Below are 14,357 nucleotides of genomic sequence, written 5' to 3'. Positions count from 1 at the left end.
CCACATGCCAACTCCTTGGCCCATGGCAGCGTTCCGAGACAGGGGTTTCATTTGGGGTCTAGGGACCAATAGCTTGGATATAAAATCATCTGGTGTCAGTCAAGTATAGTAATCTATCAGTTTTTTTTAAATAAGGTGAATCTTTTTTTATTTGCTCACTCAGTAATTGTGGCTACTGTGTCAGTACTAATTCACTTACCCTTAAGGAGATCCCAGCCTAGGAGGAGACATGGGCAAACAGTACCCTTACTCTGAGAGCTCAGCAATGATGTTTTAAAGTCTTACGGTTTCTTGTGATGTAAGGAAATAGCAATTTTGGGTAATTATTGGCTGTTACAAACCAAAATGTCATTAACAACATGAATTAAAAGTAGCTCCAAATTAGAGGGACCTCCGTTGTTCAGCAGCCGCTCTCTCTCAGGACTCCCTCCCACAACCCAGCCTCTGCTCAGACAGTTCCATCATAAAGGGCATTTATCCCATAAATAGTGCTTTTTCCTTCTGTTTCTTTTAAAGAAAAAAACAACTTTATTTTGGTCTAAATTGTCTAGAAATGTTATAGGAATTGAATTCTGTCAACAGTGTTATTTATACTAAAATCCAAACAATTTCTTAAGACCTTCCTGTTTTATATTGGGTTTGACCTTTGTTACGAATGTAATGTTCATATTTATTTGAATTTTAAGATCGGTTAAATGTTAATGAAAAGCAATTTAACTGTTCATTTTTGGTAGTGCCTTTTTCTCTGTATGCCTTAATTTTATTTTATATGAATAATTCATGTTACCCACCAAAATGAAGTTTTTTTCCCAAAATCAGTAGTTTCAAGAATTGATTTGGCCTTAGACTGTGTATTAGCCCTTAAATATTTCTTACTTCCTGCTTCCTCCTCCTTCCCTTTTCTACCTCTTCTTTTTAATGTTAGAAGACAAACATCAGCATTAATCTGCACAGACACAGCAGTCTCCGCAACACGTGGACTGCTGAGACAGGAGAGAGTGTCCTCCTTCTAAAGGCAGGCGGGAAGGTGTCTTCCGGTGGGCGCTTGATTTTCAGTCAGATGGACACTGTCCAGAGTCTTTGTATATCATGGTTCAGTTGTGATGATCATAGCAGAGGTAGAATGGTTGTTTTTGCCCTAACGAGGTTGTTTAAATGGTTTACAAATGTTCAGGCAATGAGACGTAGGGCAATGAGCAAGAAATCCAGGGATAGCGAATTTCTAATCTAACATTGTAATGAAAACTCTAACTTACATTTCTGTGAAGTGTGTGTGTGTCTGTGTGTGTGTGTGTGTAGTGGAGCAGGGATGGAAAGAGAGGAAAGGTATGAATGTTCAGTTAGATTAGTTTCTGTTCTTGGAGGAACAACTCAAATGTGTATGACCTACTGATGATGGATGAGTAATTATCCTTGGGTAGGAATACCAGCATTCTCCACAAGTAACTAGTACAAATGATTATTTAATACAGGTATTTATTGTAAATTGCCACGCTCTTGGTTGCTAAAAGTAGATTAAAATTAAATTCGTATGTGTGTATAATAGCTTATACTTAACCCTTAAATAGAAAGTAATTGATTTTGCATAGTACTTCATGAACTCTTTGGGATAGAAATTCTGCCAGACATTATCAAAACCAGCTTCCTTAGTTTATGAAACATTCGAAAGGAAATTCTCTTACACCTCCTCCTGGTTGGCTAGGGAGCGCATGCTGTGGAGCCACTGGCCCTGCCTCACAGGGTCTCCGCTGTGCTTGACCTTGCCCATCTGAGCAGGATGCCACAGCAGGCGAAGGAAGGTCAGAGCCAGCAGTGCCCACGCTCGCCTCATGCGCTCTCAGGAGAGTCTGGAGACTCCTCTCAGTGATAGCGAGAGTGGACATGAGTCATGTCAGTACAGGGAGGAGTCAGCTAGAGAAAAGAGTAGAATCTTACCTATTGCCTGCACCCAGTCTTTTATGTAGTTCTTCATGTTTTTCATAATTCTGCATTTTAATTGACAGTAATATATGTTTGATAAAACAGCAAAGGCATTAAATTAGTGAGTCCTGTTATTCCCTATGCCTGATTACTCTTGTTTGCATTCACAATCTGCAATATCAGAATCACTTTAAACCAAAGCTTTTATATTCCCTGCACACATTGCCAAAATGATTAGCACCGTTACTTCTGCCCACCTGTAAGCTAATGGGATAAAAATGATAAAGTAGATACTAGTAGAATCTGCATTTCAGTCTATCGTCAGGTAAAAGGAGAGGCGCTCAGTGTTTGCACTTAGGCAGCAGAATTTACTTCAGCTATTACGGCATTGCAGACCTGAGGCATTGCAGACCTGAGCCTGTGTACACCTGCCGAGCTCCTTAACATCAGCTGGCCATAGATACTTTGACTAGCGATGCCTGAGGTTGGAAGTGTACTTTCTTTTAGTGTCTTAACATTTAGGAACTTATGATTGACTTGGGAGACATACAAGGAAAGCTGTAAAGAAATGCAAATTATAGTCCGATGTCTGCTTTGTGCCATAGACACTTTGGAACATAAAAAGAGTCTGCATTCCAGTTTACATGCAGCATTTGTCCACAAATAAGAATATCTGAGTCCTTTAATGACAGTTGAGAACAGTAAAGTTTGTGATTGTAGTGAAAGCACTTTTAGGTTCATTTATTTTTTTAGAATTTAAATTTTAAAAGCATATGTAACTAGTGGTGATTTTAGCATTAGCATTACTTAGAGGAGAGAGATAAGTAACAAAATTACATCTTAAATTCTAGTAGATACTTAGACTCCAAAAGACATTTGACATATTCTAATTTTTCCAAAGACTTTCCCCCCCACCTGGAATAAGAAGGGAAACACTGAGATGAAAAGGCTTATGGGCGAAAGGAAGTGGGAAAGTGGGCCAAACCTTGCAATATACCCTATTCAAGCAAAAGCACCGTGTCTAAGGGTAAGAATGCTTCTTTAAAAACATGATTGTTTTTAATACAATGTTAATTAGTAAAAGGTTTACATTTTTTCTATTGCTGTTGGTTTTAAAATTTGCTACTCTGCATTCAGAAATATTATAAAATAGTTAATACCAAGAATACTTTTAATGTCTGACATCTCTTACATTTCACATGGTTCTTTTTATTCAAATATCATCATAAATAAAAGTAAACTTGGATAAGTTTGAGAATAAACTTTGTTACAAACTATGATTATCAATTTGTAATTTACCTTTTGGCCTAATGTACATTTTTTAATGTAGCCATTAAATTCTTTATATTTAACCTATTAGTTTCTCTCTGTAAAAAATTTTAATCTCAGTTGAATGCTGGGCAGTTTATAATAATGTACAAATAATAATGTTTTTTTCCTATCAAGGTTGACTTTGCACATTTTTGGAAGTTTTTAATTTGTACACTGATGTACTGCTTTGACCAATAATTGTTGATGTGTGTATGAGCATCATGAATGTGTGCAATGAACTACTGTCTGTGTCTCTGTTTTAACTTCTTTCAACATGTGGCCATCAGTAACTGCACTGCTGTCACAGACTTACACGGACCTTACTGCTTTTACAGCGTATGCTCATCTTGGTTCTCTCTTTGTCGAAGAACTCAGGAGTTCAACTCACTTTCTGATTTTATATGTATCTTAAAATCCATGACTAAGTTGAAAGTATGCTTGCAACTCCATGTATCAGGGGATGTTGTGTGTGGAGATGTCTGTCTGTCTGTCTGTAGGCACATTTATATATTCCAGTAATTTCTTGTTTTCATTTGTTTCTACATTTTTATGAACTTGTTTTTTATAAGGGTACTGTTTAGTTAGAATTAAATATATGTAAAAACTTTCTGAGAGATTATTTACTATATGAATATATTTTCAGCTGGCTGATCTAAAATATTTTTAAAATTTTGTTTTTAACCATTCACAACACGTTTGTATTTCCAGAATTAGACACAAGTTTACTTAGATGTAAGTAAAGTACTCCTGGGAGGAAGAGCTTCGGTTCTCTTTTGAGAATTCTCTGAAGTGCAAATTCAGAGGAAAAAGGAGATCGTAAGCAGTAGCAAAAACACACTGCCCACTAAAATGGCCTTTGAGTCCTCAGAGCTATGAAAAAACTGAGAACTAACTCGTCTTGAAAAGATGCGGAGACTTTTCTGTCTCCAGGCTCTCTTGGCTGGTCCTACTGTTGTTGACGGTTTCCTTTATCCTACCCTAAAGATGTTAACAGGTTTTTTCCTCACTGGGCAAGGTCAGACCTCATTTATGATTCTCTGCAATTGACTATAAATTGGTCCAGAAATGTCCAAACATACATTGAATGTCTTTGTACTGTACTCTGTATGCTAAGTAACTGGCAGAAAAAGAATTGGAAATTAAATTTCCAATCTGACAATGTTATTGTACTTAAGGAAATCCTTGTTTTTAGTATGCGGTACCATGTAAAATTACTTGTGTTAGGAATACAGTCCACTGTTGAAGTTGAATGTCACTAAGCTTATTATGTTACAAGAGCCAGTATGATTAAAACCTCCCAGAAGCCAGATACAGCGTGGTATGTGCCACATTTCATGCATATTTTGACTTTGTGTTGTTCATTGAAAGTTGTGCTTGTAAAAATGTATAAAATTTCAGAGTTTTTATGTATTTGTTTTTCTTGCTGATAAATAGCTTTTTAAAAATCTAATGTGAAAGAAACCATGTTTATATTTTGTTAGTGATCAGTGACTTTGTTTATATGGAAATTTGTATATTGTTGGCACACATTTTTTTTTAGATTTATCATGCATGAAGGCTGCAATAATTAGCACAATGAAATTGCTTTTTTTTTTTAACATGTTAATTCATTTGAAAGATTGTGGTGCAAAGGGTTACTCTAAGTAACCTGGGTTATGGAATATAAATGAATGGCACTCTGAGTGTTAATAAAGCTAATATTTATTTCCACTGTGATTGGTTTGTCCAAATCTGTTCTTGGATGCAGTGTGTTCCCTCTTATTCCTTCTTTGCCTGAGTTGATCACTTTCTAGGATACCAAGCACAGACTAACCTAGAAACATTGCAACTAAATCTTGCCAGGATATACATCTGTGAAGTCCTACCCACCAGGCTCTGGCATATCTTTTTCTGGACACTTTGATTACCCAAGTCAGAAATTAACAGTGATGAAGCATAGCATAAACACTGCCTTTGAAACTCACAGGTCTTGGGCATAGCTTCACAGCCAAGCAACAGTGTAGAGTCTAAGGCAGCTGTGGGCAAACTACGGCCCGCGGGCCGGATCCGGCCCGTTTGAAATGAATAAACTAAAAAAAAAAAGACCGTACCCTTTTATGTAATGATGTTTACTTTGAATTTATATTAGTTCACACAAACACTCCATCCATGCTTTTGTTCCGGCCCTCCGGTCCAGTTTAAGAACCCATTGTGGCCCTCGAGTCAAAAAGTTTGCCCACCCCTGGCCTAAGGGCTTGTTACAAGGGCTCTTCAGCACTCAGCTGAACTGCTCTTTTAAAAACAAGGTACACTTTTTAAAAATAGCATGATGCCGAAACCGGTTTGGCTCAGTGGATAGAGCGTTGGCCTGCGGACTCAAGGGTCCCAAGTTCGATTCCAGCCAAGGCATGTACCTTGGTTGCGGGCACATCCCCAGTGGGAGATGTGCAGGAGGCGGCTGATCGATGTTTCTCTCCCATCGATGTTTCTAACTCTCTATCTCTCTCCCTTCCTCTCTGTGAAAAATCAATAAAATATATTTTTTTAAAAAAATAGCATGAACAAAGCCTACTTAGTCAAAATGTAAGGAATGGGTGTTCCCACAGTATTGGAGATCATTTAAATTATTCTTTTTATATTTATTTACTAAATTGATGGGGTGACATTGGTAAAATAAAATATATTTTTTTAAAAAAATAGCATGAACAAAGCCTACTTAGTCAAAATGTAAGGAATGGGTGTTCCCACAGTATTGGAGATCATTTAAATTATTCTTTTTATATTTATTTACTAAATTGATGGGGTGACATTGGTCAACATAAACATTTAGGTTTTAGCCGAAACCGGTTTGGCTCAGTGGATAGAGCGTCGGCCTGCGGACTGAGGGGTCCCAGGTTCGATTCCGGTCAAGGGCACGTACCTGGGTTGCGGGCACATCCCCAGTAGGAGATGTGCAGGAGGCAGCTGATTGATGTTTCTCTCTCATCGATGTTTCTAACTCTCTATCTCTCTCCCTTCCTCTCTGTAAAAAATCAATAAAAAATATATATATTAAAAAAAAAAAATTTAGGTTTTAGGTGTGGGTTTCTGTGTTACAAGATCTGTATATTACACCGGGTGCCCACCACCCAAAATTAAATATTCTGTTACCAAGAGATCATTTAAATTAATACTTTCATATAGAGGGCAACTTAGCAATGCAAGACAAAAGCCTCAGAATCTTGTATGTTTTCTGACCCAGCAATTCTGTATCCATGAATTCTGTGGCAATGATTGCAATTGTGCTTAAGATAGAGCTAATATACAGAGAAACTAAGATGGCGGCATAGGTGAACACCGGGAAATTGTCGCCTCACACAACAATTGAAAATTACCGCAAAGGACTGAGCAAACATCATCCAGAACAACAGAAAGGCTGGCTGAGTGTAAATTCTACAACTAGAAGGAAAGAAAAGCACGCTGAGAGCCAGAGGCGCTGTGGAGGTGAAGTGCAGAGGTACGGCGGCTCGCGCGCGCGAGGAACGGGGGTGGCACCTGAGGACGCGGCTGTCTTTTTGAATCACAAGCTCCCGACTGCTCTGAACTCCGGTTCCGGGAAGTCTCTGGGGACCCAGGTCTCATACGGGGAGAAGCTGGTCTGTCCGGCAGCGGGCGAACTTGAAGGCGGCTTTCCCTCAGAGGTGCTTGCAGCAATTAGCGGGTCACTGAGACCCGCGACTCCGGGCGGAGAATCAGCCGTAGCTGCTTGATCCGCCCTTTGATTCCCTGAGACCCCGCCCCACCCAGGCTGCGGCAGAGGCTTTTGCATGTGAATGTACCTAACTGCAGCCGAGCCAGGCAGACCCGGAACTTCCAAGAGAAGGCCCAAGGCCCCCCAGCGGCTTGCATTGCTTCACAGCTGAGCCTCTTCGTGGCTCCTGCTGTGTGGCCTCAGGCAGAGGCTGCTCCTTAGATCCAGGAGCCACTGTACCCAGTGGTCAGAGGGGGACCATCCAGACTGCAACTCCTCAGATCCATAAGGGACACACTCAGGGAGCAGACTCAGTGAGCACCAAAGCCCCACTGAAGCAAGTCTTGCCCCAGAAGGGTGTCTTCAGCACAGAAGTTCTCCCACTCTAGACACAGCTGATTCTCACAGCCAATTGGCCTGGAGGTCAATTCCTCCCAGTGATTCTACAACAACCAAGGCACCAAGAGTGTCCACCCCAGGTAACTGGGGAGGCTGAGCTACTGGGCCCTACAGGACACCTGGCGCGCAGGGCCACTCTATCAACACAGGGAAGCTGCCAAAATGCGGAGACAAACAGGTCACAAATGGCAGAAATGGAGGAAAGCAAACGATTGGATATAGAGTTCAAGGCCACGTTTATAAGGTTTTTCAAGAATTTTATGGAAACTGCCGATAAATTTAATGAATCCCTCAATAAGTATAGTGAGACCATGGAGGATATGAAAAAGGACCAACTAGAAATTAAGCATACACTGACTGAAATAAAGAATAATTTACAGAGATCCAGCAGCAGACAAGAGGATCCCAAGAATCAAGTCAAAGATTTGAAATACAAAGAAACAAAAAATACCCAACCGAAAAAGAAAAAAGAAAAGAGATTCCAAAAATATGAAGATAGTGTAAGGAACCTCTGGGACAACTTCAAGCGTACCAACATCAGAATTATAGGGGTACCAGAAGGAGAGAGAGGGCAAGATATTGAAAACCTTTTTGAAGAAATAATGACAGAAAACTTCCCCTACCTGGTGAAAGAAATGGACTTACAAGTCCAGGAAGCGCAGAGAACCCCAAACAAAAGGAATCCAAAGAGGACCACACCAAGACACATCAGAATTAAAATGCCAAGAGCAAAAGATAAAGAGAGAATCTTAAAAGCAGCAAGAGAAAGACAGTCAGTTACCTACATGGGAGTACCCATACGACTGTCAGCTGATTTCTCAACAGAAACCATGCAGGCCAGAAGAGAGTGGCAAGAAATATTCAAAGTGATGAATAGCAAGAACCTGCAACCAAGATTACTTTATCCAGCAAAGCTATCATTCAGAATAGAAGGTCAGATAAAGAGCTTCACGGATAAGAAAAAGCTAAAGGAGTTCATCACCACCAAACCAGCATTATACGAAATGCTGAAAGGTATTCTTTAAGAAGAGGAAGAAGAAAGAGGAACTCTTACCATTTGCCACAGCATGGATGGAACTGGAGAGCGGATAAATACCACATGATCTCACTCATTTGTGGAATATAATGAACAACATAAGCTGATGAACAAGGACTGATCCAGAGATGGAGAGGCATTGATTGGACTGTCGGGACTTGGAGGGAAGGTAGGGGAGGGTGGGGGTAAGGGGGAAAGATCAACCAAAGGACTTATATGCAAGCATATAGGCCTAATCAATGGACATGGACAACGGGGGGGGGTGGTGAGGGCATGAGCGGGGGGGGTGGGGGGGTAGAGGGTAACGTGGGGACAAGGACACATATGTAATATCTTAATCAATAAAAAATATATTAAAAAAAAAAGATAGAGCTAATATATATAAAAACCTAAGCGACTGACTGGCCAGTATCTATGACATGCACTGACCACCAGGGGGCAGATGCTCAACGCACGAGCAGAAACCACAAGCGTGGAAACATGGAACAGACTGATGGATCTCAGAGGGAAGGGGGGAGAGGGGAAGGCAGGAAGAGATTAACCAAAGATCTTATATGCATACTAGAGGCCCAGTGCATTGATTCATGAACTGGTGGGGTCCCTCGGCCTGGCCTGCACCCTCTCACAATCTGGGACCCCTCGGGGGATGTCGGAGAGCCGGTTTTGGCCCGATCCCCGCAAGCCAGGCCAAGGGACCCCACCAGTGCACAAGTCCATGCCCCGGGCCTCTACTATAGCTATAAAAGCCCCAAATTGAGGTTATGTTCAACAATGGGGTTATGTAACTAAGTACCACAGTTGGGCTAGTAGCTTATAACATCAAATTTGTCAACTTTGGAGGCTAGAAGTTCAAAATCAAGGTGTCCTCAGGGCCATGTTCCTGTGAAAGTGCAGGGAAGTCTCCACTCCTTCAAGCTCTCGGTGGCCCCAGATTGTCTGTGGCTCGTGCTGACAGCTGCATTCTCTGCCTTCTGTCTTAGCATGGTGTCCCCCCCTCTTTGTGTCTACCCCCCTGTGTGTGTGTCCCATCTTTATAAGGACACCAGAGTCATACTGGATTAGGGCACACCCTGATGACCTCATTTTAACTTGCTTACGTCGAAAAACCCTGTTTCCAAAAAAGGTCACATTCCAAGGTACCAGACATTAGGACTTCAAAATCTCTCATTTGGTGGAAAGGCAAATCCATTGCAGTCAGTTCTGTGGCCCCTAAAAATTCTATTCTCACATGCAAAATATCACCCCATCCCACCATATACCAGTCAATAATTCAGCATCCACACGAAGGCCAATATTCATCTAAACAACTCAAAATCATCTAACTCATTCAAATCAATTATTGGTTAGACTTGGTGTATGGTTCATGCTGGAGCAAAAGTCCTTTTCATCTGTGAACCTATCAAACCAGACTATTCTGCTTTCAGGTGGGACAGATGGAGGGTAGACAGTTCTACTCTGGAAGGGAGAAAGCAGAAGGAAAGGGCCTAGGTCCCAAGCAAGACAAACCTAACAGGGCCAACAGACTTCATTCGATGGTAAGACTTGAGGAAAACCCTCATAGGCCCCTTGCTCTGTCCTGAGTGGTGGCATTGCTCCCTCAGAACCAAGGAGGTGCCCCAAAGGCACTGGCCCACCCCCGTGCCTGTGGCTCCCAGCCCGTGAAAGCAGCTGCCTGCTGGCCTTTGAACTGCCTTCCAGTCACTCTTCCCTTTCCTTAAAGTAGAACATGTTTGCAGCCGCACAGCTCCACCAGTCCCTTTACTCCCACAGATGTCCAGGCCTGGCAGCCTTCCTTCCTTTAGTCCCTTCTCTCTGGAAGCTGGCGGGGTTTCTGCTGCCATCCTTGCGTGTACCCACCTGTAAACCACAAGCCTGATTTTATTTTATTTTTTTACTTTTTCTCTTAAATCCACTTGGTCTAAGTAATCTTTTTTTTCAAATTTTGTTTTATTGCTTAAAGTATTACAAAGAGTATTACATATGTCTTTTTTTCCCCCTTGATATTCCCCCGGCCTCCACTACCCCCCAGTGTCTTATGTCCATTGGTTATGCTTATATGCATGCATACAAGTCCTTTGGTTAATCTCTTACCCCTCCCCCCCCCCCTGCCCCTCAACCCTCCCCGGCCTTCCCGCTGTAGTTTGACAGTCTGTTCAATGCTGCTCTGCCTCTGTATCTATTTTTCATCAGTTTATAATGGTCTTTATTATCCATAAATGAGTGAGATCATATGGTGTTTTTCTTTCATTGACTGGCTTATTTCACTTAGCATAATGCTCTCCAGTTCCATCCATGCCGTTGCAAATGGTAAGAGTTCCTTCCTTTTTACAGCAGCATAGTATTCCATCGTGTAGATGTACCACAGTTTTCTAATCCATTCATCTACAGATGGGCACTTAGGCTGTTTCCAGATCTTAGCTATGGTAAATTGTGCTGCTATGAACATAGGGATGCATACATCCTTTCTGATTGGTGTTTCTGGTTTCTTGGGATATATTCCTAGAAGTGGGATCACTGGGTCAAATGGGAGTTCCATTTTTAACTTTTTGAGGAAACTCCATACTGTCTTCCACAGTGGCTGCACCAGTCTGCATTCCCACCAGCAGTGCACGAGGGTTCCTTTTTCTCCACATCCTCGCCAGCACTTGTTGTTTGTTGATTTGTTGATGATAGCCATTCTGACAGGTGTGAGATGGTACCTCATTGTTGTTTTGATTTGTATCTCTTGGATGATTAGTGACTTGGAGCATGTTTTCATATGTTTCTTGGCTTTCTGAATGTCCTCTTTTGAAAAGTGTCTATTTAGGTCCTTTGCCCATTTTTTGATTGGATTGTTTATCTTCCTTTTGTCAAGTTATATGAGTTCCCTATAAATGATGGAGATTAAACCCTTATCGGTGAAAACATTGCCAAATATGTTCTCCCATGCAATGGGCTCTCTTGTTGTTTTGTTGATGGTTTCTTTTGCTGTGCAGAAACTTTATTTTGATGTAATCCCATTTGTTTATTTTCTCTTTAGTTTCCAATGTCCTAGGAGATGTATTGGTGAAGAAATTGCTACGGCATATGTCTGAGATTTTGTTGCCTTTGGATTCCTCTAGTATTTTTATGGTTTCTCGTCTTACATTTAAGTCCTTTATCTATTTTGAGTTTATTTTTATGTATTGTGTAAGTTGGTGGTCTAGTTTCATTTTTTTTTTTGCATGTATCTGTCCAATTTTCCCAGGACCATTTATTGAAGAGACTGTCTTGAATCCATTGCATGTTCTTGCCTCCTTTGTCAAATATTAATTGAGCATATTGATTCAGGTCGATTTCTGGGTTCTCTATTCTATTCCATTGATCTATATGTCTGTTCTTGTGCCAGTACCAGGCAGTTTTGAGAACAGAGGCTTTGTAATACAGCTTGATATCTGGTATTGAGATCCCACCTACTTTGTTCTTCTTTCTCAGGATCACTGAAGCTATTCGGGGTCTTTTTTTATTCCAGATGAATTTTTGGAGAGTTCCTTCTAGGTTTGTTTAATGGGGAGTGCATTGACTTTATAGATTGCTTTGGGTAGTATGGACATTTTAATGATGTTGATTCTACCAATCCATGAACATGGTAAGTTCTTCCATCTGTTTATGTCTTCCTCTATCTCTTTTTTCAACATCCTGTAGTTTTTTGAGTAGAGGTCTTTTACCTCTTTAGTTAAGTTTATTCCTAGGTATCTTAATTTTTTTGGTGTGATGGTAAATGGGACTACTTTTTAAGTCTCTCTTTCTGTAAGTTCATTATTGGTGTATAGAAATGCCATAGATTTCTTGGCGTTAATTTTGTATCCTGCTACATTGCCGAATTCATTTATTAAGTCTAATAGTTTTTTTATGGAGTCTTTAGGGTTTTTTATGTACAATATCATGTCATCTGTGAATAAGGACAGTTTTACTTCTTCATTTCCAATTCGGATGCCTTTTATTTCTTCTTGTCTAATCGCAATGGCTAATACTTCCAGTACTATGTTGAACAGGAGTGGTAAGAGTGGGCATCCCTGTCTTGTTCCTGTCCTTAAGGGAAATGGTTTTAGTTTTTGGCCATTTAGTATGATGTTGGCTGTGGGTTTGTCATATATGGCTTTTATTATGTTGAGGTATGATCCTTCTATTCCAACTTTGCTGAGAGTTTTTATCAGAAATGGGTGTTGGATTTTGTCAAATGCTTTTTCTGCATCAATTGATATGACTATGTGGTTTTTATCTCTCAATTTGTTTATGTGATGTATCACGTTTATTGATTTGCGGATATTGTACCATCCTTGCATCCCTGGGATGAATCCTACTTGGTCATGGTGTATGATCTTTCTGATGTACTGCTGGATCCGATTTGCTAAGATTTTTTTGAGGATTTTGGCATCTATGTTCATGAGGGATATTGGCCTGTAATTCTCTTTCATTGTGTGTTGTCTTTATCTGGTTTTGATATTGGGGTGACGCTGGCTTCATAGAATGAGCTTGGAAGTGTTCCTTCCTCTTGAATTTTTTGGAATAGTCTGAGGTGGATAGGTTTTAGTTCTTCCTTGAATGTTTGGTAAAACTCCCCTGTGAAGCCATCTGGCCCTGGGTTTTTGTTTGCTGGAAGCTTTTTGATTACTGCTTTAATTTCTTCCATAGTTATTGGCCTAATGAGATTTTTAGATTCTTCCTGATTGAGTTTTGGAAGGCTGTATTTTTCTAGGAATATGTCTATATCCTCCAGGTTGTCTAATTTGTTGGAGTAGAGTTGTTCATAGTATTTTTTGTAAAATATATTTTATTGATCTTTTACAGAGAGGAAGGGAGAGAGATAGTTAGAAACATCGATGAGAGAGAAACATCGATCAGCTACCTCCTGCACAACCCCCACTGGAGATGTGCCTGCAACCAAGGTACATGCCCCCGACCGGAATCGAACCTGGGACCCTTCAGTCCGCAGGCCAACGCTCCATCCACTGAGCCAAATCGGCCATGGCATTCATAGTATTTTTTTAACAATCCTTTGTATTTCTGTGGGGTCTGTTGTTATTTCTCCTCTTTCATTTCTTATTTTGTTGATTTGGGTCCTCTCTCTTTGCTTCTTGGTGAGCCTGACTAGAGGTTCATCAATCTTGTTTATCCTTTCAAAGAACCAGCTCTTAATTTTGTTGATCTTTTGTATTGTTTTTTTGGTCTCTATGTAGTTTATCTCTGCTCTGATCTTTATTATTTCCTTCCTTCTGCTTACACTGGGCTTTTCTTGTTGCTCTCTTTCTAACCCTTTGAGTTGTAGGGTTAGGTAATATATTATCATTGTTTCTTGTTTTTTGCAGTAGGCTTGTAGAGCTATGAACTTCCCTGTCAAGACTGCTTTTGCTGTGTCCCATAGATTTTGGATTGTTGTGTTTTCATTGTCGTTTGTTGCCATGATGTTTTTTATTTCTTCTTTGATCTTTCTGGTGACCCAGTCATTGTTTAATAGCATGCTATTTAGTCTCCATGAGTTTGATTTTTTTTGGATTGTTTTTATTGTAGTTGATTTCCAGTTTTATGCCATTGTAATCTGAGAAGATGCTTGATATGATTTCTATCTTCTTGAATTTGAAGAGACTTTGCCTGTGACCCAATATATGGTCTATCTTTGAAAATGACCCGTTGCACTTGAGAAGAATGTATATTCTGTGGCTTTGGGATGAAATGTTCTGAAGATGTCAATTAATTCCATCTGATCTAGTGAGTCATCTAGGATTGATGTTTCTTTGCTGAATTTTTGTTTAGAGGATGTGTCCAATGGTGATAGTGCAGTATTAAAGTCCCCTACTATGATTTCATTGCAGTCTATCTCTCCCTTGATCCCCTCCAGAACTTTTCTTATGTATTTGGGTGCTCCTATATTGGGTGCATATATGTTTACCAGAGTTATTTCTTCTTGTTGGATTGCTCCCTTTAGTATTATGAAGTGGCCTTCCTTATCTCTTTTTATTCCTT

At 40.3% G+C, this 14,357-nt stretch overlaps 1 protein-coding gene across 6 annotated transcripts in view; it reads left to right on the top strand.

The window, feature by feature from the left end:
* Positions 1-4,947, top strand: part of MAP3K2 (mitogen-activated protein kinase kinase kinase 2) — a 108,656-nt gene extending 103,709 nt beyond the window's left edge. For 5 of the 6 annotated variants that reach the window (XM_036320288.1, XM_036320286.1, XM_036320284.1 and 2 more), the window contains one exon: positions 2,822-4,947. The gene's annotated coding sequence lies outside the window, so the exon portion shown is untranslated. The remainder of the gene's footprint in view (positions 1-2,821) is intronic. The other variant, XM_036320287.1, reaches the window with a different exon arrangement.
* Positions 4,948-14,357: the final 9,410 nt, after the last annotated feature.

The sequence above is a fragment of the Myotis myotis genome, unplaced genomic scaffold (assembly GCF_014108235.1).
Source record: "Myotis myotis isolate mMyoMyo1 unplaced genomic scaffold, mMyoMyo1.p scaffold_m19_p_8, whole genome shotgun sequence".
In the NCBI taxonomy this organism is placed as follows: Eukaryota; Metazoa; Chordata; class Mammalia; order Chiroptera; family Vespertilionidae; genus Myotis; species Myotis myotis.
Note: the sequence above shows the minus strand (reverse complement) of the source record. Positions and strands in the feature narration are given on the sequence as shown.